This window comes from Crocuta crocuta, unplaced genomic scaffold (genome assembly GCF_008692635.1).
Source record: "Crocuta crocuta isolate KB4526 unplaced genomic scaffold, BGI_CrCroc_1.0 scaffold242, whole genome shotgun sequence".
Taxonomy (NCBI): domain Eukaryota; kingdom Metazoa; phylum Chordata; class Mammalia; order Carnivora; family Hyaenidae; genus Crocuta; species Crocuta crocuta.
This window is the reverse complement of record NW_027528614.1, coordinates 423,013-445,338: the sequence shown is the minus strand read 5'-3', so window position 1 is coordinate 445,338 and position 22,326 is coordinate 423,013. Positions and strand designations below refer to the sequence as shown.

The window sequence follows — 22,326 nt, the reverse complement described above, 5'->3', positions numbered from 1 at the left end:
ACTCAGGTAAGGAAAGAATCATGAAAGCAACAAGGGGGAAAAAAAGTCCTTAACCTACAAGGGAAGACAGATCAGGTTTGCAGCAGACCTAGACACAGAAATTTGGCAAGGCCAGAAAGGAGTGGCAGGATATACACAATGTGCTGAACTGGAAAAATATGCAGCCAAGAACTCTTTATTCAGCAAGGCTGTCATTCAAAATAGAAAGAGATAAAAACTTTCCTAGACAAAAATTAAAGGAGTTCGTGACCACTAAACCAGCCCTGCAAGAAATTTTAAGTGGGACTCTCTGAGGGAAGAAAAGACAGAAAAAAAAAAAAAAAAAAAAAAAAAAAAAAAAAAAAGACCAAAAGCAACAGATACTAGAAAGAACTAGAGACCACCACCAGAAAATGCAACTCTATAGGCAACATAATGGCAATAAATTCCTATCTTTCAAAACTCATACTAAACATCAATGGATTAAATGCTCCAATCAAAAGACATAGGGTAACAAAATGGAAAAGATAACAACATCCATCTATATGTTGTCTACAAGAGACTCACTTTAGACCTAAAACACCTTCAGATTGAAAGTCAAGAGATGGAAAACTATCCATTGTGCTAATGGTTGCCAAAAGAAAGCTAGAGTAGCAGAACTTATATGAGACAACGTAGGTTTTAAAATAAAGACTGTAATAAGAGATGAAGGGCATTATACAATAACTAAGAGGCCTATCTACCAAGAAGATATAGCAAATGTAAATATTTATGCTACAAACATGAAGGCACCCAAATATATAAATCAATTAATCACAAACAAAAAGAAACTCATTGATGATAATACCATAATAGTAGGAAACTTCAATACCCCACTTACAGCATTGGACAGATCATCTTAACAGAAAATCAACAAGGAAACAGTGACTTTGAATGACACACTAGACCTGGTGGACTTAAATATATTTACAACATTTCATCCTAGAGCAGCAAAATACACATTCTTCTCCAGTGTACATGGAACATTCTCCAGAATAAATCACATACTGGGACATAAATTAGCACTCAACAAGTACAAAAAGATCGAGATCATACCACACATATTTTCAGGCCACAGTGCTATGAAACTTGAAATCAACCACAAGAAAAAATGTAGAAAGATAACAAATACTTGGCGACTAAAGAACATCCTACTAAAGAATAAATGGGCTAACCAAGAAGTTAAAGAGGAAATTAAAAAGTACATGGAAGCTAATGAAAATGACAACACCCACAGCCTAAAACCTATGGGACCCAGCAAAGGCAATCATAAGAAGGAAATATATAGCAATCAAGGCCTTCCTAAAGAAGGAAGAAAGGTCTCAGATACACAACCTAATCTTATACCTTAAAGAGCTGGGAAAAAAACAGCAAATAAAACCCCAAACCAGGAGAAGACAGGAAATAATACAGATTAGAGCAGAAATCAATACTATTGAAACAACAACAACAAAAAAAACACAAAAACAACAGTAGAACAGATCAATGAAACCAGGAGCTGGTTTTTTGAAAGAATTAACAAAATTGATAAACAGAAGGAAGGAAGGGAGGGAGGGACAAAAGAAAAGAAAAGAAAGGAAGGGACGGAGGGAGAGGGACGCCTGGGTGGCTCAGTTGGTTAGGTGTCCGACTTCAGCTCAGGTCATGATCTGTGGTTCATGAGTTCGAGCCCGGCATCGGGCTCTGTGCTGACAGCTCAGAGCCTGGAGCCTGCTTCTGATTCTGTGTTTCCCTCTCTCTGCTCCTCCCCCACTCATGCTGTGTCTCTGTGTCTCAAAAATGAATAAACGTTAAAAAAAAATTTAAGAAAGAAAGATCCCTAATAAATAAAATCAATAATGAAAGAAGGGAGATCACTAACAACACAGCAGAAATACAAATAATAAGAGGATACTACGAGCAACTATACACCAAAAAAATGGGCAATCTGGAAGAAATGGACAAACTTCTAGAAACAGATAAACTACCAAAAATGAAACAGGAAGAAATAGGAAATGTGAACACACCCATGATCGCAAAGAAATCGAATTAGTAATAAAAAAAAAAATCTCCCCAAAAAACAGGAGTCCAGGGCCAGATGGCTTTCCAGGGGGAATTCTAACATTTAAAGAAGAGTTGGGGCACCTGGGTGGCTCAGGCAGTTGAGCATCTGACTTCAGCTCAGCTCATGATCTCACAATTCATGGGTTCAATTCCCATGTCTGTGCTGATAGCCTAGAGCCCGGAGCATGCTTCAGATTCTGTGTGTGTCACTCTGCCCCTCCCCTGTTCATGCTCTGTCTCTCTCTGTATCTCATAAATAAATAAATGTTTAAAAAGACATAAAAAAAAAAAAGAGTTAACACCAATTCTTTTGGAGCTGTTCCAAAAAAATAGAAATGGAAGGAAAACTTCCATTGAATGAGAAAACTCATTCTATGAAGTCTGCATTACCTTGATTCCAAAACCAGACAGAGATCCCACTAAAAAGTAGAACTACAGAGCAATTTCCCTGATGAACATGGATACAAAAATTCCCAACAAGATATTAGTCAACCGGATCCACAATACATTAAAATTATTATTCACCAACACAATGGGATTTCTACCTGGGATGCAGGGCTAGTTTGATCCACAAAACAATCAATGTGATATATCACATTAATAAAAGAAAAGACAAGAACCACATGATCCTCTCAAATGATGCAAAGAAAGCATATGACAAAATGCAGCATCCTTCCTTGATTAAAAAAAAAAAACCTCAAGAAAGTAGGGATAGAAGTATACCTCGAGATCATAAAAGCCATATATGAAAGACCCAATGCTAGTATCATCCTCAGTGGGGAAAAATAGAGCTTTCCCTCTAAAGTCAGGAACAAGACAGGGATGTCCACTCTTGCCACTGTTATTCAACATAGTATTGGAAGTCTTAGCCTCTACAATCCGACAACACAAAGAAATAAAAGCATCCAAATGGGCCAGGAGGAGGTCAAACTTTCACTCTTCACAGATGACATGATACTCTATACGGAAAACACAAAAGATTCCACCAAAAACTTCTAGAACTGATCCATGAATACAGCGAAGTCGCAGGATACAAAATCAATACACAGAAATCAGTTGCATTCCTATACATCAATAATGAACCAACAGAAAGAGAAATCAATGGAATTGATTCCATTTACAACTGCACCCAAAACTGTAAAATTTCTAGGAATAAATCTAACCAAAGAAGAGGAAAATCTATACACTGAAAACTATAGAAAGCTTATGAAAGAAATTGAAGAGGACACACAAAAAAAGGAAACATATTCCATGCTCCTGGGTTGGAAGAACAAATATTGTTAAAATGTCAATACTACAAAGCCATCTACATATTCAATGCAATCCCTATCAAAATAACACCAGCATTCTTCACAGACCCATAACAATCCTAAAATTTGTATGGAACTACAAAAGACCCCAAATAGCCAAAGCAAACTTGAAAAAGAAAACTGAAGCTGGAGGCATCACAATCTCGGACTTCAAAATGTATTACAAAGCTGTAATCATCAAAACAGTATGGTACTGGCACAAAACAGACACTCAGATCAATGGAACAGAATAGAGAATCCAGAAATGGACCCACAAATGTATAGCCAACTAATCTTTGACAAAGCAGGAAAGAATACCCAATGGAATAAAGACAGTATCTTCAGCAAATGGTGCTGGGAAAACTGGGAAGTGATGCAGAAAAATGAACATGGACCACTTTCTTGCACCATATACAAAAATTAACTCAAAATGGATGAAAGACCTAAATGTAACACAGGAAGCTATCAAAATCTTAGAGAAAGCAGGCAAAAACCTCTTTGACCTCAGCTGCAGCAACTTCTTACTCAACATGTCTCTGTAGGCATGGAGAACAAAAGCAAAAATGAATATTGGGACCTCATTAAGATAAAAAGCTTCTGCACAGCAAAGGAAAACAATCAGCAAAACTAAAAGGCAACTGACAGAATGGGAGAAGATATTTGCAAATGACATATTAGATAAAGGGTTAGTGTCCAAAATCTATAAGAGCTTATCAAACATCAAAACAAACAAACAAACAAAAAAAAACCCAGTGAAGAAATTGGCAAAAAGCATGAATAGACACTTCACCAAAGAAGACATCAGGATGGCCAACTGACAAGTGAAAAAATGCTCAACATCATTCATTGTCAGGGAAATAAAAATCAAAACCACAATGAGATACCACCTCACACCTGTCAGAATGGCTAACATTAACAACTCAGGCAACAACAGATGTTGGCAAGGATGCTGAGAAAGAGGATCTCTTTTGCACTGCTGGTGAGAATGCAAACTGGTGTAGCCACTCTGGAAAAGAGTCTGAAGGTTCCTCAAAAATTAATACGACCCAGCAAGTGCACTACTAGGTATCCACCCAAGGGATATAGGTTTGCTGTTTCAAAGGGGTAAATGCACCTCAATGTTTACAGCAGCACTATCAACAATAGCTGAAGTATGGGGACGCCTGGGTGGCTTAGTCGGTTAAGCGTCCGACTTTCGCTTAGGTCATGATCTCGCGGTTCGTGGGTTCGAGCCCCGCGTCGGGCTCTGCGCTGACTGCCAGCTCAGAGCCTGGAGCCTGTTTCAGAGTCTGTGTCTCCCTCTCTCTCTGACCCTCCCCTGCTCATGCTGTCTCTCTCTCTCTCCTAGAAATAAATAAAAAAAAAAAAGAAAAAAGAAAAAAGATGTGGTAAATATACACAATGGAATACCACTCCCTAGTCAAAAAGAATGAAATCTTGACATTTCCAACAATGTAGTGTAACTAGTTTATTATGCTAAGCAAAAGAATTCAGTCAGTCAGAGAAGGACAAGTATCATATGATTTCAATCATAAGTGGAATTGAAGAAACAAACAAGAACAACATAGGGGAAGGGAAGGAAAAATCAGATAAAAACAGGATGGCAAACCATAAAAGACTCTTAAATATAGAGAACAAACTGAGGATTGCTGGAGGGGATACAGATTGGGGAGGGGGATGGGCTAAAAGGGTGATGGCCGTAAGGAGGGCACTTGCTGGGATATGCATTGGGTGTTATAAGTGATGAATCACAGGGCTGTACTACTGAAACCAATACTATAACTAACTTGATTTTAAATATTAAAAAGGAAAAAGAAAGAACACTAACTGGGGTTGAAAAAAGCATAAAGGCACCAGAGAATTCCTTGTGCAGAGATCAAAGAACTAAAATTTAGTACAGCCAAAATAAAACAGTACAACCAAGATGAAGTCTCAAATGGATGCCATGATGGTGAAGATGAAGCAGCAGACCAGTGAATCAGTGATATAGAAATAAAATTATTGGGGCGCCTGGGTGGCTTAGTCGGTTAAGCGTCCGACTTTCGCTTAGGTCATGATCTCGCGGTTCGTGGGTTTGAGCCCCGCGTCGGACTCTGTGCTGACTGCCAGCTCGGAGTCTGGAGCCTGTTTCAGTCTGTGACTCCCTCTCTCTCTGACCCTCCCCTGCTCACGCTGTCTCTCTCTCTCTCCTAGAAATAAATAAAACATAAAAAAAAATAAAATGAAATAAAAAAAATTATTAAAAATTGTGGGAGCCCAACAGTGACCACAGGAAAGCGTGGTTAGGGACACGGGGATGTGCCTGCACATGGGGCTCCCTGCCTGGGCAAAGCATGCCTGCAAACAGGATGCTCTGCCAGGAGGCCTGCACACAATATCCAAGTTTAATGGTCCGCTCGCAAACGAGGGAACATGCATGCCCTCCTTAGAAGTAAGGAGAAGGCTGGAATTGTGGGCAGGCCTCTTAGTAAACATGTTGTGGTCGCTTTCTCCCTTTGCTCCCCCTGTCCTTGAAATGTGTTTGGCTACTTGCCCTTAATTGGTAAAGGAACGCATCTTGTAGGTTTCAGTTTGTATCCAGTTACCGGGGTATAAACCGCAAGAGGGGCTTGCGTAGAATTGTTCCTCCGGCCGGAGTTGTGTCTGTGTCTGTCTTTTGTGTGTGTCTTGTCCTTTGTGTCATTTCATCCGCAACAAAAATAATAAAGCTAAAAAGGAGGGAAACAAAGCCCAAGGATCATGATTAGAAATATCATAAGACTTAAATAACTCTGCAACTTATTAAAGAGGAGTTAACATTCATATCATAATAGTCCAAGAAGATAAAATGAAACAAAAGGGCAGGCTTACATGAGCAAATTATGGCTAAAAACTTCCCTAATTTGGGGAAAGACACATACATCAATATCCAAGAAGCACAGAGAACTCCTATTATATTAAACAACAAACTGACCATCACCAAGGCATATCATAGTCAAATTCACAAAATACAGACAAGGAAAGAATCTTGAAAGCAGCAAGGGAAAAAAGTCCTAAACCTAAAAGGGGAGACAAATCAGGTTTGCAGCAGATCTGTCCACAGAAATTTTACAAGCCAGAAAGTAGAGGCAGGACATACTCAACGTGTTGAATGGGAAAAACAGTAGTCAAGAATTATTTATCCAGCAAGGGTGTCATTCAGAATAGAAGAGATAGAGTTTCCCAGGCAAACATAGCCACTAAGCCAGCTCTGCAAGAAAATTTTGAGGAAAAAAACAAAACAAAAAAGACTAGAAAGGACCAGAGATTATCACCAGAAGCACTAACTCTATAGGCAACACAATGGCACTATATTCATATTTCAATAATCACTTTGAATATAAATGGAGTAAATGCTGCATTCAAAAGACATAGGATATCAGGATGGATTTAAAAAATAAGATCTATCTATATTATACCTACAAGATTACTCATTTTAGGCTTAAAGACACTGGCAGATTGAAAGTGAGAGGATGGAGAACCATCTATCATGCTAATAAATATCAAAATAAAGCATGCTAATAAATATCAAAATAAAGCCAGAGTAGTGATACTTATAGCAGACAGACTAGAATTTACAAACAAACAAAAATTGTTACAAAGACTGTAACAAAAGATGAAGAAGGGCATTCTGTCATAATTAAGAGGACTATCCACCAAGAAGACCTAACAATTATAAATATTTATGCCCTAAAATGGAAGCACCCAAATATATAAATCAGCTAATCACAAACATAAAGAAACTCATTGATAATAATACTATCTATACTACTATCTATTAATACTTATAACAGTACTGATATAGGGAACTTCAACACCCCACTTACAGCAACGGACAGATCATCTAAGCAGAACATCAACAAGGAAACAATGGCTTTGAATAACACACTGGACCAGGTAGACTTAACAAATATATTTACAACATTTCATCCTAGAGCAGCAGAATGCATGTTCTTCTCTTCTTGAGTGCACAGGGAACATTCTCCAGAATGAGATCACAGATCAGCCCTCAACGAGTACAAAAAGATGGAGATCATACTATGCATACTTTCAGAACACAATGCTATGAAACTTGAAATCAACCCCAAGAAAAAATTTGGAAAGACCACAAATACTCAGAGGCTAAAAAATATCCTACTAAAGAATGAATGGGTTAACCAAGAAGTTAAAGAGAAAATTTAAAAAGTATATGGAACAAATGAAAATAGAAAACACAAGAGTCCAAAACCTTTGGGATGCAGCAAAGGCAGTCTTAAGACCAAGGGATATAGCAATCCAGACCTTCCTAAAGAAAGAAATGTCACAAATACACAACGTAACCTTACACTTATAGGAACTAGAAAAAGAACAGCAAATAAAGTCCAAAACCAGCAGAAGAGAAATAATAAAGATTAGAATAGAAATCAATGGCATCAAAATTTATAAACCCACTACAACAGATCAATGAAACCAGGCATTGCTTTTTGAAAGAATTAACATAATTGATAAACTCCTAGCCAGGTGTATCAAAAAGAAAACAAACTCAAATAATAAAATCACAAATGAAAGAGGAGAGATCACAACCAACATTGCAGAAATACAAGCAATAATAACATAATAAAATATTATAAGCAAGCAATTATATGCCAACAAATTGGGCAATCTGGAAGAAATGGATAAATTCCTAGAAACACACAAACTACCAAAACAGAAACAGAAAACTTGAACAGATCCATGACCAGTAAAGAGACTGAATCAGTAATCAAAAATCTCCCAACAAATAAGAGTCCAAAGCCAGGAAAAACTGAGTTTCCCCCGTAAAGTCAGGAACACAACAGAGATGTCCACTTTCACCACTGTTACTCAACAAAATACTGGAAGTCCTCAGCAATCAGACAACAAAAAAATAAAATACATCCAAATGGGCAAGGAAGAAGTCAAACTTTCACTCTTCACAGATGACATGACACTCTACATGGACATCTTGAGAGACTCCACCAAAAAAATTGCTAGAACTAACACATGAATTTAGCAAAGCTGCAGGATAGAAAATCAATATACGGAAATCAGTTTCATTTCTATACACCAATAATGAAGCAGCAGAAAGAGAAATCAAGGAATCAATCCCATTTACAATTGCACAAAACCATAAGATACCAAGGAATAAACCTAAGCAAAGAGGTAAAAGATCTGTATGCTGAAAACTACAGAACACTTTGATGAAAGAAATAGAAGAGGACACAAAGAAACAGAAAAACATTCTGTGCTCATGGATTGGAAGAACAAACATTGTTAACATGTCTACACTTTCCAAAGCAATCTATACATTAAAAAAATTTTTTTAATATTTATTTTTATTTGGGGGGGAAGAAAGAGAGAGAGAGAGAGAGAGAGAGAGAGATCATGATCGTGAACAAGGGAGGGGCAGAAAGAAACAGACACAGAATCCGGAGCAGGCTACAGGCTCTGAGCTGTCAGCACAGGGCCCAACACAAGGCTCTACTTCATGAACCGTGAGATTATGACCTGAGCCAAAGATGGATGCTTAACCGACTGAGCCACCCAGGTGCCCTGAGCAATCCATACATTTAATGTAATCGAATATCAAATAAAATAATCAAAATATCACCAGCATTCTTCTTTCAAATGCACTTACTTACATATTTGTTGGCAGGATTCAGTACCTGGAGGATTGTTGGACTAAGGTCCTGAAACCTCACTGGCTATTAAAAGCCACTCTCAGCTTTTTACCACATGTGTCTCACCAACACTGGAGTTTGCCTCAACAAAGACAATAATAAAGGAGAGAGTTTCCTTACAAGATGAAAGTCAGACTTTTTATAACCTACTCATGAAGGTATCTTTTCATTTTTCCCATATTCTATTAGTTAGAAGCAAGTCACTAGATCCAGCCCACAATCAAAGGGAGGAGATTTCATAAAGGTGTGAACACTAGTAGAGAAGGGTCATCGGGGCCACTGTATACATCTGCTCATCACATCCACTAAATAGCTGACACTCTAGCCTGGGATGCTTGATGCCTAACCAGTTTGTGTCTCCCCATCAATAAGGTTTTTCTCATGCTTGTTTTAGAAAAGAGTGTAATATGTGACAGGATCCCTCCCTCTGCCACATAACCCCACAATGAATGTCCAGGAGGGAGGCCAGTTTGTTCTTCTATGGAATAACAGAAGGTATAGGACTCTGCCCTGTCTTAAAGGTTTTTTTTTTTTTTAATGTTTATTTATTTTTGAGAGAAAGAGAGAAAGTGAGCAAGCAGGGGAGCAGAGGAGGAGACACAGAATCTGAAGCAGGCTCCTCCAGGCTCCAAGCTGTCAGCACAGAGTCCAACTAGAGGCTTGAATTCACGAACTGTGAGATCATGACCTGACCTGAAGTCAGACACGTAACCGACTGATCCACCCAGACACCCCTACTCATGCCTTCTCTTTACTTGCTGACACTGAATTGAAATTTTCCTCAAAGCATATGATACTGTGGCTTTCATCCTGGTAAGTCGCAAAGGGAACTGCTCTGCATGACAAAAACCTTGCAACTGATTTTCCTAGTCCATCAGCCTAGTCCATCCTCTTTTGCCATTAAGTCCAGTTTCACTCCCAAGTGCTGCTTTTTATCTATTTCATGGATTCAGTCTGTCCCTTGAGGGATAGATCCTCCTCACCCTTTGCTCACTAGCTGCTCTTGGAACGCCAGTCAGTACAAGATTTCTAGGAGCACAGTTCTGACATTTTTTTTGAGAGCGCACGCATACATGTGCACAAGTTGGGGATGGGCAGAAGGAAAGAGAGCATCTCAAGCAGGCTCCATGCCAATCGTGGAGCTGACACAGGGTTCAATCTCAACCGTGAGATTATGACCTGAGCTGAAATAAAGAGTAGCCCCAAGTCTGGCTCCAAGCTGCTAGTGGGGAGCCTGCTTGGGATTCTCACTCTCTCCGCCCCTCCCCCACTCATGCATTCTCTCTCAAATAAACTTAAAAAAAAACAAAAAACAGTTGAGGGGTGCCTGTGTGGCTCAGGTCCATGATCTTGCTGGTTGTGAGTTCGAGCCCTGTGCTGGGCTCTGTGCTGACAGCTCAGAGCCTGGAGCCTGCTTCAGATTCTGTGTCTCCCCTTCTCTCTGCCCCTCCCATGCTCATGCTTTGTTTCTCTCTCTGTCTCTTAATATAAATGAATTTAGGGGCGCCAGGGTGGCTCAGTCATTGAGCATCCAACTTTGGCTCAGGTCATGATTTTAAGTTTCGTGGGTTCAAGCCCTACGTCGGGCTCTGTGCTGACAGCTCAGAGCCTGGAGCCTGACTTTGGATTCTGTGTCTCCCTCGCTCTCTGACCCTCCCCTGCTCATGCTGTCTCTCTCTCTCAAAAATAAAAAAATAAAAATAAATAAATAAATTTTTTAAAAAACACTTAACACTTGGATGCTTAACCAACTGAGCCATCCAGGCACCCCTGGTTCTGACATTCTTTTTTTTTTTTTTTTTTTTTTTTTTTTNGCTTAACCGACTAAGCCACCCAAGCGCCCCGTGACATTCTTAATTAGATTTTCACCACACCTATACACACACACACACACAGTCTAGTGGAACTCTAACTAGTCTTATGTACATCCTCTTGTATTTCTTAAGTACATACATATGTAGTCACGGATATACATATATCCATCTTTAATAGTACCCCAAGCCCACTACAAATGCTCTACACACAAACTACATCATACATCCTTCCTTAATTAGACTCCATATTCCCTTTCCTTTTCTAGAAATGTAGATAAAATCTCCAGCTTTGGAATCAAACTGCCTGACTTGAAATCCTGGCTTAGGCTTTATACAAGTTGAGAACTTCAGAAAAAATTATTTAACCTTCTCTAGCCATCAGTTTGCTTCACTTACATAGTGAAATGTTAGCTATTCCTACCTCAGTTACAATGTGCAGATTAAATGCACACAATAGAACACCTGGGTGGCTTAGTGGGTTAAGTGTCCAACAGTTCTTTTTTAATTTTTTTTTTAAAAAATTATTATTGAGAGACAGAGTCAAGGGATCCACAAAAAAAGTATGACACCATATACCTAAAAAGTAGCGGAGAGAGGGGTGAGAAAAAAATGTCGTTTTGAGAACGGTTCAAATTTAAGCAACCATAAGCTTAATACACGCTGCTCTCTGCATAAGATGTTATACATTAACCAATGACAACCACAAAGAAAAAAAAAACCTGTCACACAACTACAAAAAATAAAGAGAAAGGAATCCAAATATATCACAAGGGGGAAAAAAGCCATCAGAACACAAGAGAGCAAGAAAGGAACAGAGAAGAACTACAAGAACAAACATTAAAAAAGTAACAATGCCAATAAATACAAAACTATCAATAATTGGTTTGAACGTAAATGGACTAAATGCTCTAATTAAAAGACATGTGGAGTGATAAAGGGCTAGAGTGTCCAAACTCTGTAAGGAACTCACCAAACTCCACACCTGAAAAACAAACAATCCACTGAAGAAGTAGGCAGAAGATATGAACACACTTCTCCATAGAGGACATCCAGATGGCCAACAGACACATGAAACGATGCTCAGCATCCCTCCTCATCAGGGGAATACAAATCAAAACCACACTAAGATACCACCTCATGCCGGTCAGTGTGGCTAAAATGAGCAAATCAGAGAAGTCTAGATGCTGGCGAGGATGTGGAGAAACGGGCATCCACACTGTTGGTAGGAATGGAAACTGGTGCAGCCCCTCTGAAAAACAGCGTGGAGATTCTTCAAAAAATTAACAATAGAACTCCTCTATGACCCAGCACTAGCACTGCTAGGAATTTACCCAAGGGATACAGGAGTGCTGATGCATAGGGGCACATGTACCCCAATGTTCACAGTGGCACTCTCAACAATAGCCAAAACATGGAAAGAGCCTAAGTGTCCATCAAAGGACGAATGGATCAAGAAGACTGGTTTATCTATACAATGGAATACTACATGGCAATGAGAAAGAATGAAATCTGGCCACGTGTAGCAACATGGATGGAACTCGAGGGTATTATGCTGAGCAAAATAAGTCAGGGAGTGAAGGACAGATACCATATGTTTGCATGTATAGGAGGATTAGGAGGAACTTAATGGAGGACCATGGGGGAGAAAAGGGGGCAAAATAGTGTGAGAGAGGGAAGGAGGCAAACCATGAGAGACTCTTTCTTATTTTTTATTTTATTTATTTATTTTTTTAATTTCTGAGAGAGAGACAGCATGAGCAGGGGAGGGTCAGAGAGAGAGGGAGATACAGAATCTGAAACAGGCTCCAGGCTCTGACCCAGCTGTCAACATAGAGTCCAATGCGGGGCTTGAACGCACAAACCGTGAGATCATGACCTGAGCCCAAGTCGGACTCTTAATTGACTGAGGCACCCAGGTGCCCCAACCATGAGAGACTCTTGAATGGAGAGAACAACTGAGGGCTGATGGGGGTGGAGATGGAGGGGATGGGGGTGATGGACATGGAGGAGGGCACTTGTGGGGATGAGCACTAGGTGTTATATGGAAACCAACTTGACAATAAACTATTTTTTAAAAAAGAAATATATGTGTAAACAAGTAAATATAATACAGAACAGAATAAAATGAATGCTGTAAGGAAAACACACACACACACTAAATAAATAAATAAATAAATAAAAGATATGTGCAGTGACTTCCTTAGGGGGATGGCCAGTGGACAGAGGTCACAGTCTGCTCAGATGTGGAGTTTTCCATACTACCAGCCTTACAGATTTTTTATTCTCTTTTTGATATTTTCTCCCCTTTTATTTTTCTCTTCTTATGGGATCAGGCTCCCCCTGCCTTTTTCCTTATTTTTCAGAGTTACTTCAAAACCTGATAAGCCTGGTACCTGCTTATCTACCAAAGTGAAACTGACACTGACCAAACCAGATGGTGTCTCCTCCAGACCAGCACAGCCATTGGTCCACAGGCATCAACAGACAATTGTCCTGTGGTTTTGGGGGCGCCTGGGTAGCTTAGTCGGTTAAGCGTCTGATTTTGGCTCAGGTCATGATCTCACGGTTCGTGGGTTGGACTCCCCCCCCCTCCCCACATTGGGCTCTGTACTCACAGCTAATTCAGAGCCTGGAGTCTGCTTCAGATCTGTGTCTCCCTCTCTCTCTGACCCTCCCCTGTTCATGCTGTCTCTCAGAAATAAATTTTTTTAAAAAATTAGAAAAAATTCTTTAAATAAAAACAAAATTGTCCTGTGGGTTTGTATGGTTACTTCAAAGAACAAATCAAAGCATACCTGGTTGAAAGTCCAAACAATCCACACTACAAGCAGTTGGATAAATCAGCCAAATATGCAACAACAGTGCACACAAAATACTCCAAAAACACTTCCTGCAGTGCCAGGCCCTGGACAGGGTATGACTTATTAATATAGTAGTACTCGCAGGTGCAGAACAGATAACAAGCTATAAAGACACATAAAGGAATGAAACCTAGCCAAAAGCACAAAACAGAAGAATTCCCCCCAGAAGAATATTCAGAAGAAATCACAGCCAGAGATTTGCACAAAACCGATATAAACAAATTATATGAACAAGAATTTAGAATTATAGTCACAGACTAAAAGCTGGGCTTAAAAAGAATCTAGAAGACAGAAGAGAATCAACTGCTGCAGAGATCAAAGATCTAAGAAATAGTCTCAATGAATTAAGAAATGCTATAAATGAGATGCAAAATAAACTAGATACAGTGAAGAGGAGGATGAAAGAAGCAGAGAAGAGAATAGGTGAAATCAAAGATAATATCATGGAAAATGATGAAGCTGAAAAAAGAGGAAAAAGAAATTACTACACCACCAGGGGAGAATTAGAGAGCTAAGTGATTCAGTGAAACAAAACACTATCATATCACAGGGATTCCAAAGAAGAGAGAGAAAGGGTCAGAAAGTTTATTTGAACAAATTATAGAGGAGAACTTCCTAATCTGGAGGGAGGGGAGGTAGGAAACAGGCATCCAAGCCCAATAGGCACAGAGAACCCCCTTCAAAATCAACAAAAACAGGTCAACACAATGGCATATCATAGTGAAACTGGCAACATACAAAGATAAAGGGAGAATTCTGAAAGCAGCTAGGGACAAAGGAGCCTTAACCTACAAGGGTAGACACATAAGGAGAGTAGCCAGACCTGTCCACTGAAACTTGGTAGGTCCAAAGGGAGTGGCAGGAAATCTTCAGTGTGCTGAATAGGAAAAATATGCAGCCAAGAATCCTCTATCTAGCAAGGCTGACATACAGAATAGAAGAAGGAGAGATAAAGGCTTTCCCAGATAAACAAAAACTAAAGGAGCTCATGACCAGTAAACCAGCCCTGCAGGAGATCCTAAGGGGGACTTTAAGTGGAAAGCAGCAAAGACTACAAAGGACCAGAGACATCACCATGAACCCAAAATCTACAGATAACACAATGACACTGAATCCATATCTTTCAAAAGTCACTGAATGTAAATGGACTAAATGCTGTAATCAAAAGACACAAGATTTCAGAATGGATTAAAAAAAAACAATATCTGTCTATATGCTGCCTACAAAAGACTCATTTTAGACCTGAGGACACATGCAGATTGAAAGTGAGGGGATGGAGAACCATCTATACGCTACTAGATGTCAAAAGAAAGCTGGAATAGCCATACTCATATCAGACAAACTAGATTTAAAAACAGAGACTACAAGAGATGAAGAAGGGCATTATGTTACAATTAAGGGGTCTACCCATCAAGAACAGCTTAACAGTTGTAAATGTTTATGCCCCCAATGTGGAAAACCCCTAAATATATGTCAATCACAAATATAAGCAAATTTATTAATAATAATACTGTAATTATAAGTGACTTGTAATACTTCACTTATAGCAATCGATCATCTAGGCAGAAAATCAATAAGGAAACAATGGCTCTGCAGGACGCATTGGACCAGGTGGACTTAACAGATATATTCAGAACTTTTCATCCTAAAGCAGCAGAATACACATTCTCCTCATGTGCACATGGAACATTCTCCAAAATAGACCACATACTGGGTCACAAAACAGCCCTCAACAAATATAAAAGCATTGAGATCATACCATGCATATTTTCAGATCACAATGCTATAAGACTTGAGAACAACCACAAGAAAAAATTTGGAAAGCCCCCAAATACATGGAGGTGAAGTACATCCCACTAAAGAATGAATGGGTCAATCAGGAAATTAAAGAAGAAATGTAAAAATATATAAAAGCAAATGAAAATGAAAACATGACAGCCCAAACCCTTTGGGATGCAGCAAAGGCAGTCCTAAGAGGAAAATACATTGCAATTCAGGTCTATCTCAAAAAACAAGGCCCCAAATACACAACTTGACTTTAGATCTAAAAGAGCTAGAAAAGGAGCAGCAAATAAAGCCCCAAGCCAGCAGAAGAAGGGAAATAATAAAAATCAGAGCAGAAATAAGCAATATAGAATCCAAACAACAGTATTACAGATCAACGAGTCTTAGAGCTAGTTTTTTAAAAAAAGAAACAAAATTGATAAAACCCTGGTCAGACTTCTCAAAATGAAAAGAGAGAGGACCCAAGTAGATAAAATCACAAATTAAAGAGGAGAGAGCACAACATCACAGAAACACAATTATTAGAGATTATTTTGAAAAATTATATGCCAACAAAATGGACAATCTGGAGGAAATGAGCAAATTCCTAGACATCCACACACTACCAAAACTCAAACGGAAAGAGAAAATTTGAACAGACCCATAACCAGTGAAGAAATTGAGTTTGTTATCAAAAATCTCCTAACAAATAAGAGTCCTAGGCCAGATGGCTTCCCAGGGGAATTCTGGAGACATTTAAAGCACAGTTAATTCCTATTCTGCTCTAACTGTTCCAAAAAATAGGAATGGACGTATTCTATGAAGCCAGCATTACTTGGATTTTCAAACCAAAGACCCCACTAAAAAGAATTACAGGCCAATATCTCTGATGAACCTGGGGGCAAAAATTCTCAACAAGATACTAGCAAATCAAATTCAACATTAAAAGAATTAAAAGAATTATTCACCACGATCATGTACAATTCATTCCCGGGCTGCAGGGCTGGTCAATATTCGCAAATCAATTAATGTGATACATCACATTACTAGAAGAAAGGTTAAGAGCCATATGATCCTGTCAAAAGAACAGTTAATACCTATCTTTCTCAAGCTATTCCAAAAATTAGAGGGGAAAAAAGGAAAACATCCGAATCTGTTCTATGAGGTCAGCATTACTCTAACACCAAAAACAAAGACTCCACTAAAAAAGAGAACTACAGGCCGATATCCCTGATAAACACAGATTCAAAAATTCTCAATTAAATACTAGCAAATAAAATCCAATACAAGAATCATTCACCACTATCAAGTGGGATTTATTCCTGATCTGCAAGGGTTCAATATTCCCAAATCAATCAACATGATGTACCACATTAATAAAACAAAGGATAAGAACCACATGATCATTTTAATAGATGCAGAAAAAGCATGGGACAAAGTACACCACCAATTCATGATTAAAAAAAAAAAAACCCTCAACAAAGAAGGGTTAGGGGGAATATACGTCAACAGAATAGAAAGTCGAGAAATGAACCCACAACTATATGGTCAATTCATCTTCAACAAAGCTGGAAAGTCTAGTGGGAAAAAAGTCTCTTCAACAAATGGTGCTGGGAAAACTGTAAAGCAACATGCAAAAGAATGTAACTGGACAATTTTCTTTCACCATACAAAAATAAATTCAAAATGAATGAAAGACCTAAATGTCTTTCATGACATGAAACCATTAAAATCGTAGAGGAGAACACAGGCAGTAACTTCTTTAACCTTGGCTGTAGCAACTTCTTACTAACACATCTCCTGAGGCAAAAGAAGCAAAAGCAAAAATGAACTATTAGGACCTCATCAAGATAAAAAGCTTCTGCACAGTGAAGGAAACAGTCAACAAAACTAAAAGGCAACCCACAAAATGGGAGAAGACATTTGCAAACAACATATCTGATAAAGGGTTAGTATCCAAAATATATGAAGACTTATCCCCCCCAAAAAATGAATAATCTGATTTAAAAATGGGCAGAAGACATGAATAGACATTTTTCCAAGGGAGACATCCAGATGGCTATCAGATACATGAGAAGATGCTCAACATCACTCATCATCTGGGAAATACAAATCATACTACAGAATGGCTAAAATCAACAAAACAAGAAACAACAGGTATTGGCAAGGATGTGGAGAAATGGGAACTCTTTTTGCACTGTTGGTGAGAATGCAAACTGGTGCAGCCATTCTGAAAACAATGTGGAGGTTCCTCAAAAGTTAAAAATAGAACTATTCTACGATCCAGCAACTGCACTACTAAGTATTTACCCAAAGAACACAAAAATACTAAGTGAAGTTGGGGGACATGGGTGGCTCAGTTGGTTAAGCCCCAACTTCAGCTCAGGTCATGCTCTCACAGTTCATGAGTTTGAGCCCCACACCGGGCTCTCTGGCATCAACAGAGAGCCTACTTCAGATCCTCTATCTCCTTCTTTCTCTGCCTCTCCCCTGCTCATTCTCACTGTCTCAAAATAAATAAAATTTTTAAAAAATAAGCATTTAGGGGCGCCTGGGTGGCTTAGTCGGTTGAGCGTCCGACTTTTGCTTAGGTCATGATCTCGTGGTTCGTGGGTTCAAGCCCCGCGTCGGGCTCTGTGCTGACTGCCAGCTCAGAGCCTGGAGCCTGTTTCAGAGTCTGTGTCTCCCTCTCTCTCTGGCCCTCCCCTGCTCACGCTGTCTCTCTCTCTCTCTCTCCTAGAAATAAATTTAAAAAATTAAAAAATTAAAAAAAGCATTTAAAATTACTAAGCAAAGGGATACATGTACCCCAATGTTTACAGCAGCATTATTTACAATAACCAAATTGTGGAAAGAGCTGAAATGTCCATCAACTGAGAAACAGATAAAGGAGATGTGGTATGTGCATACACACACACACACACACACACACTGGAATATTACTCAGCCTTAAAAAAAGAATGAAATCCTGCCATTTGCAAACACATGGATAGAGCCAGACAGTATTATGCTAAATGAAATAAGTCAGTCAGAGAAAAACAGATAACATAAGATTTCACTCATATGTGGAATTTAAGAAACAAAACAAATGAACATGGGGCAGGGAGGGGGGGAGAGAGCCAGAGAGACAAATCAAGAAACATTCTTAACTATAGAGAACAAACTGATGGTTACCACGGGGAGGCGAGGGGGGTGATGTGGGGAATGGGTTAAATGGTCATAGGGATTAAGGAGTGCACTTGTGATAAGCACTGGGTGATGTCTGGAAGTGTCAAATCACTATGTTATACACCTGAACCTAATATTATACTGTATGTTAACTGGTATTTCAATAAAAACTTTTTAAAAATCTAGGAAAGTAAAAAAGAATTTGGAGGTCAGAATGGATACCGTAATGAAGACAACATGTCATGCTAAATTAAATTTTATATAAATATATATGTATGTAGCAATTGAATAATAAAGACAAAGAATCATACAGGAGGAAAAATGGGCAAAGACTGGAAATACAAAGAAAAATTCCAACAACAAAGATACCCAAAATTACTAAGGAAGAGGAAATGCAATTCAGGTAACTAAGACATTTCTTTCCTGGCTAGAAAAACATAAATATAAATCATACCTATGTCTCCTGGGGATGTGAAAAGGAAGCCACCTCATACATTGCTGCCAGGGGGAATGTAAGGAATAACCCTTATATAAAAACAATGCCTCATATCCATTAAAATTAAAACAACCCCAGGGGTGCCTGGGTGGCTCATCTGGTTAAGCATTTGACTTCAGCTCAGATTTCAGCTCAGTCATGATCTCGAGGTTCAAGGCTCGAGTCCAGAGCCTAGCCCTACTTCAGATTTTGTTGTCTCCATCTCTCTCTGCCCTCCCCCCGCTCATGCTCTGTCTCTCAAAAATAAACATTAAAATTTTTTTTAAAAAATTAAAGCAACTCCAGAAACCTTTCTCTCAGTAATAAATCTATTAGCACATAAGGACATATCTTCAGAGAATATTTATATAATAATGTTAGCATAACAGCAAAAAAATGGAAACTAAGGCAAAAAAGGAAACTAAGTAAACGCCCATCTGCTGATAAGAAGTTGAAGAATATATGGCACCTGCAGAATAAGATCTGTTATGCAATCATTCAAATTTTAAATGAAAAACATTAGCAAATTTTTAAAAATATGAAACTTTTAGCACTGGGTCCATTGTAGAGAAACAGACTATATCATAATATGCTGGTGTGGGTATCCATAGGTGCAACTTTATGCAAAGGAAACTAGAAGACTCTATTAAAATTTTAAATTCCCATGCATTTGGACCGGGCAGCCCAACTTTCAGAAATCTGTCCTACTAATACATGGCATGATGTATGTGCAAATATATCAAATCATTATACATTGTACACCTCAAATCATTATACACTGTACACCTTAAACTAATACAATGTTATATGTCAATTACACCCAAATAAAACAGAAAAAAGAAAGATACCTGCAAGGATTTTTACTACAGCCTTTTATTTAATAAGATTTGGAAAGAAACTAAATGTCTACTGTTTTTTAAAAACTTTTTTTTAATGTTTTATTTATTTCTGTGAGAGAGAGAGACAGCATGAGCAGGGAGGGTCAGAGAGACACGGAGACACAGAATCTGAAACAGGCTCCAGGCTCTGAGCTAGCTGTCAGCACAGAGCCCGATGCGGGGCTCGAACCCATGAACCGTGAGATCATGACCTGAGTCGAAGTAGGACGCTTAACCAACTGAGCCACCCAGGTGCCCCTAAAAACATTTTTTTAATGTTTATTTATTTTTGAGAGGGAGACAAAGTGCGAGCAGGGGAGGAGCAGAGAGAGAGGGAGACACAGAATCGGAAGTAGGCTCCATGCAGGCTCTGAACTGTCAGCACAGAGCCCAAAGCAGGGCTCAAACCCACAAGCCATAAGATTATGGCCTGAGCCAAAGTCGACCACAACTGACTGAGCTACTCAGGCACCCTCTAAATCTTTACTCTTAATAAAATGATTGAATATATGATACATATACACAATGAAGTAATAACACAAACTTGAAAAAGAATGAGATAACTCTATATCACTGAATGGGAATGATAAAAAATAGCCACTATGTTGTATAAAATGTAAACAAAACACTATAGGTGAGTTTCCATAATTTGAGAAATTGAAAAAAAATGGTCAGGGAAAATTAGATGCTTTGCCTTTTCTAAGAATCTCAAATGTTTGTACAGGTGAACCCTCTCCCTCCCCAACCTACCTTATCTGACCTCAACCGGTTTTCTACATGCACTGCTACTATACTCATTTCCTCTATAAAACTCAGTAGCTTCAAGATATCTTTTCTCCTTTCCAGACATAAAAACAGTATTAAAATGTATATATTTTTAATTTTAATTGCCCTTTATCTCATTACTGTAATTAATTTTTTTCATACTCCTTGGTGGAAATCCCTTGGTATAAGTCAACATAACAGCTCTGTTATTCCACATCTCCTGAATGAACTACAATCCCTTTCGATTCTGAACAACAGACACTTCTTTGATTAAAGAATCAGTGCTTGTACCCTACTATGTTCATAAATCTCAGCCTACCAAGTTTCACAAATCATAATAACAAATGTGGGGTTAAGGTTTGAGGCTTCCTTCATTATTATTTTGTGTATTATTACACAGACCAATAGAAATAAAATCACAGTATTGTGTTTACCCTCTTTCCCAAATCTTCTCTCTTGAAAAATATGGGTACACTTCATTATTGTTCTATGTCAGGGGTCAGTAAACTGGGGTCTGCTACCTGTTTATATGGCCTGAAAGCTAAGAATGGTTTTCACATTTTTAAATGACCAAGGGTAAAATCAAAAGAAAACTAGGGGTGCCTGGGTGGATCAGTCAGTTAAGAATCTGACTCTTGATTTCAGCTCAGGTCATGATCTTCCAGTCATCATATTGAGCCCCATGTCGGGCTCCACAATGGGCATAGAGCCTGTTTAAGACAAGACTCTCTCTCCCTCTCACATGCGCAACCCCCTCCCATTAAAAAAATTTATTTTATGACATATGAAATTAAATTTTCAGTGTCCATACAAAAAGTTTTACTGGAACACAGCAATGGTCATTTGTTTGGTATTGTGTAATGCTGTTTTCACACTACAAAGACAGAGGAGAGTATGAGCCTAAAAATATACCTTATCTGGTTCTTTACAGGAAAGATTTGCCAACCCCTATGTTCTATGTGATACTACGTACCCTACATAAATTCTATAATTTTATCTAAACATTCTCCAGCCTTTCCTTCCATATTCAGCATAAAGTCTTGTTAATTATCTATTACTTTCCAGGCGAACACATTCTGCACAGACCTTTAAATGCACTTCCTCCTGGGAATGTCCTGAGTCTAACCACATCCCTGGTCACCTACAAACAGAAAGCCAGAATGGAGTTCTAGCAACACCTTAAAAGTTACAAATGAACAAATCAAAACCAAAACCAAACATCACCACCACCAGCCACCCTCCAAGGCAAAGTTAAAGAGGCTAACCTCCAGTTAGTGGCTTTCCAAACTACCCTATCTTAGAATTGAGGCGTTCTGTAAATTAAATTTTACTGCCACTAACATTCCTAACGGTCAAATAACAATGAGAGAAAAAACTAAATGTAATTTTCCCAAGTTTAATCCTCTTTAAATCACTGGCTACCAGAAAAGGGGGAGGGGGGAAGTAGACCAACTATATATAGTAGGCATGATCCTAAATCCCTACATTTGATATTTTCTGCAAGTAAATAGTTTCTGGTTCCCCAGGGTTAAAGGTTAAATATTGATTGCACTGC

General features: G+C 38.7%; 1 long non-coding RNA gene across 33 annotated transcripts in view; it reads right to left on the bottom strand.

The window, feature by feature from the left end:
- The window catches only part of LOC144224133 (uncharacterized), a 32,435-nt gene that overhangs the window by 8,997 nt on the left and 1,112 nt on the right, over window positions 1–22,326 (bottom strand). For 16 of the 33 annotated variants that reach the window (XR_013332919.1, XR_013332932.1, XR_013332927.1 and 13 more), the window contains one exon: window positions 21,858–21,912. The exons of 14 other annotated variants lie outside the window; for them this stretch is intronic. This is a non-coding gene — a long non-coding RNA (uncharacterized LOC144224133). Of the gene's footprint in view, window positions 1–5,935; window positions 6,059–21,857; window positions 21,913–22,326 lie in introns of all 33 variants that reach the window. 3 more of the 33 variants (XR_013332920.1, XR_013332936.1, XR_013332930.1) reach the window with 1 other exon arrangement.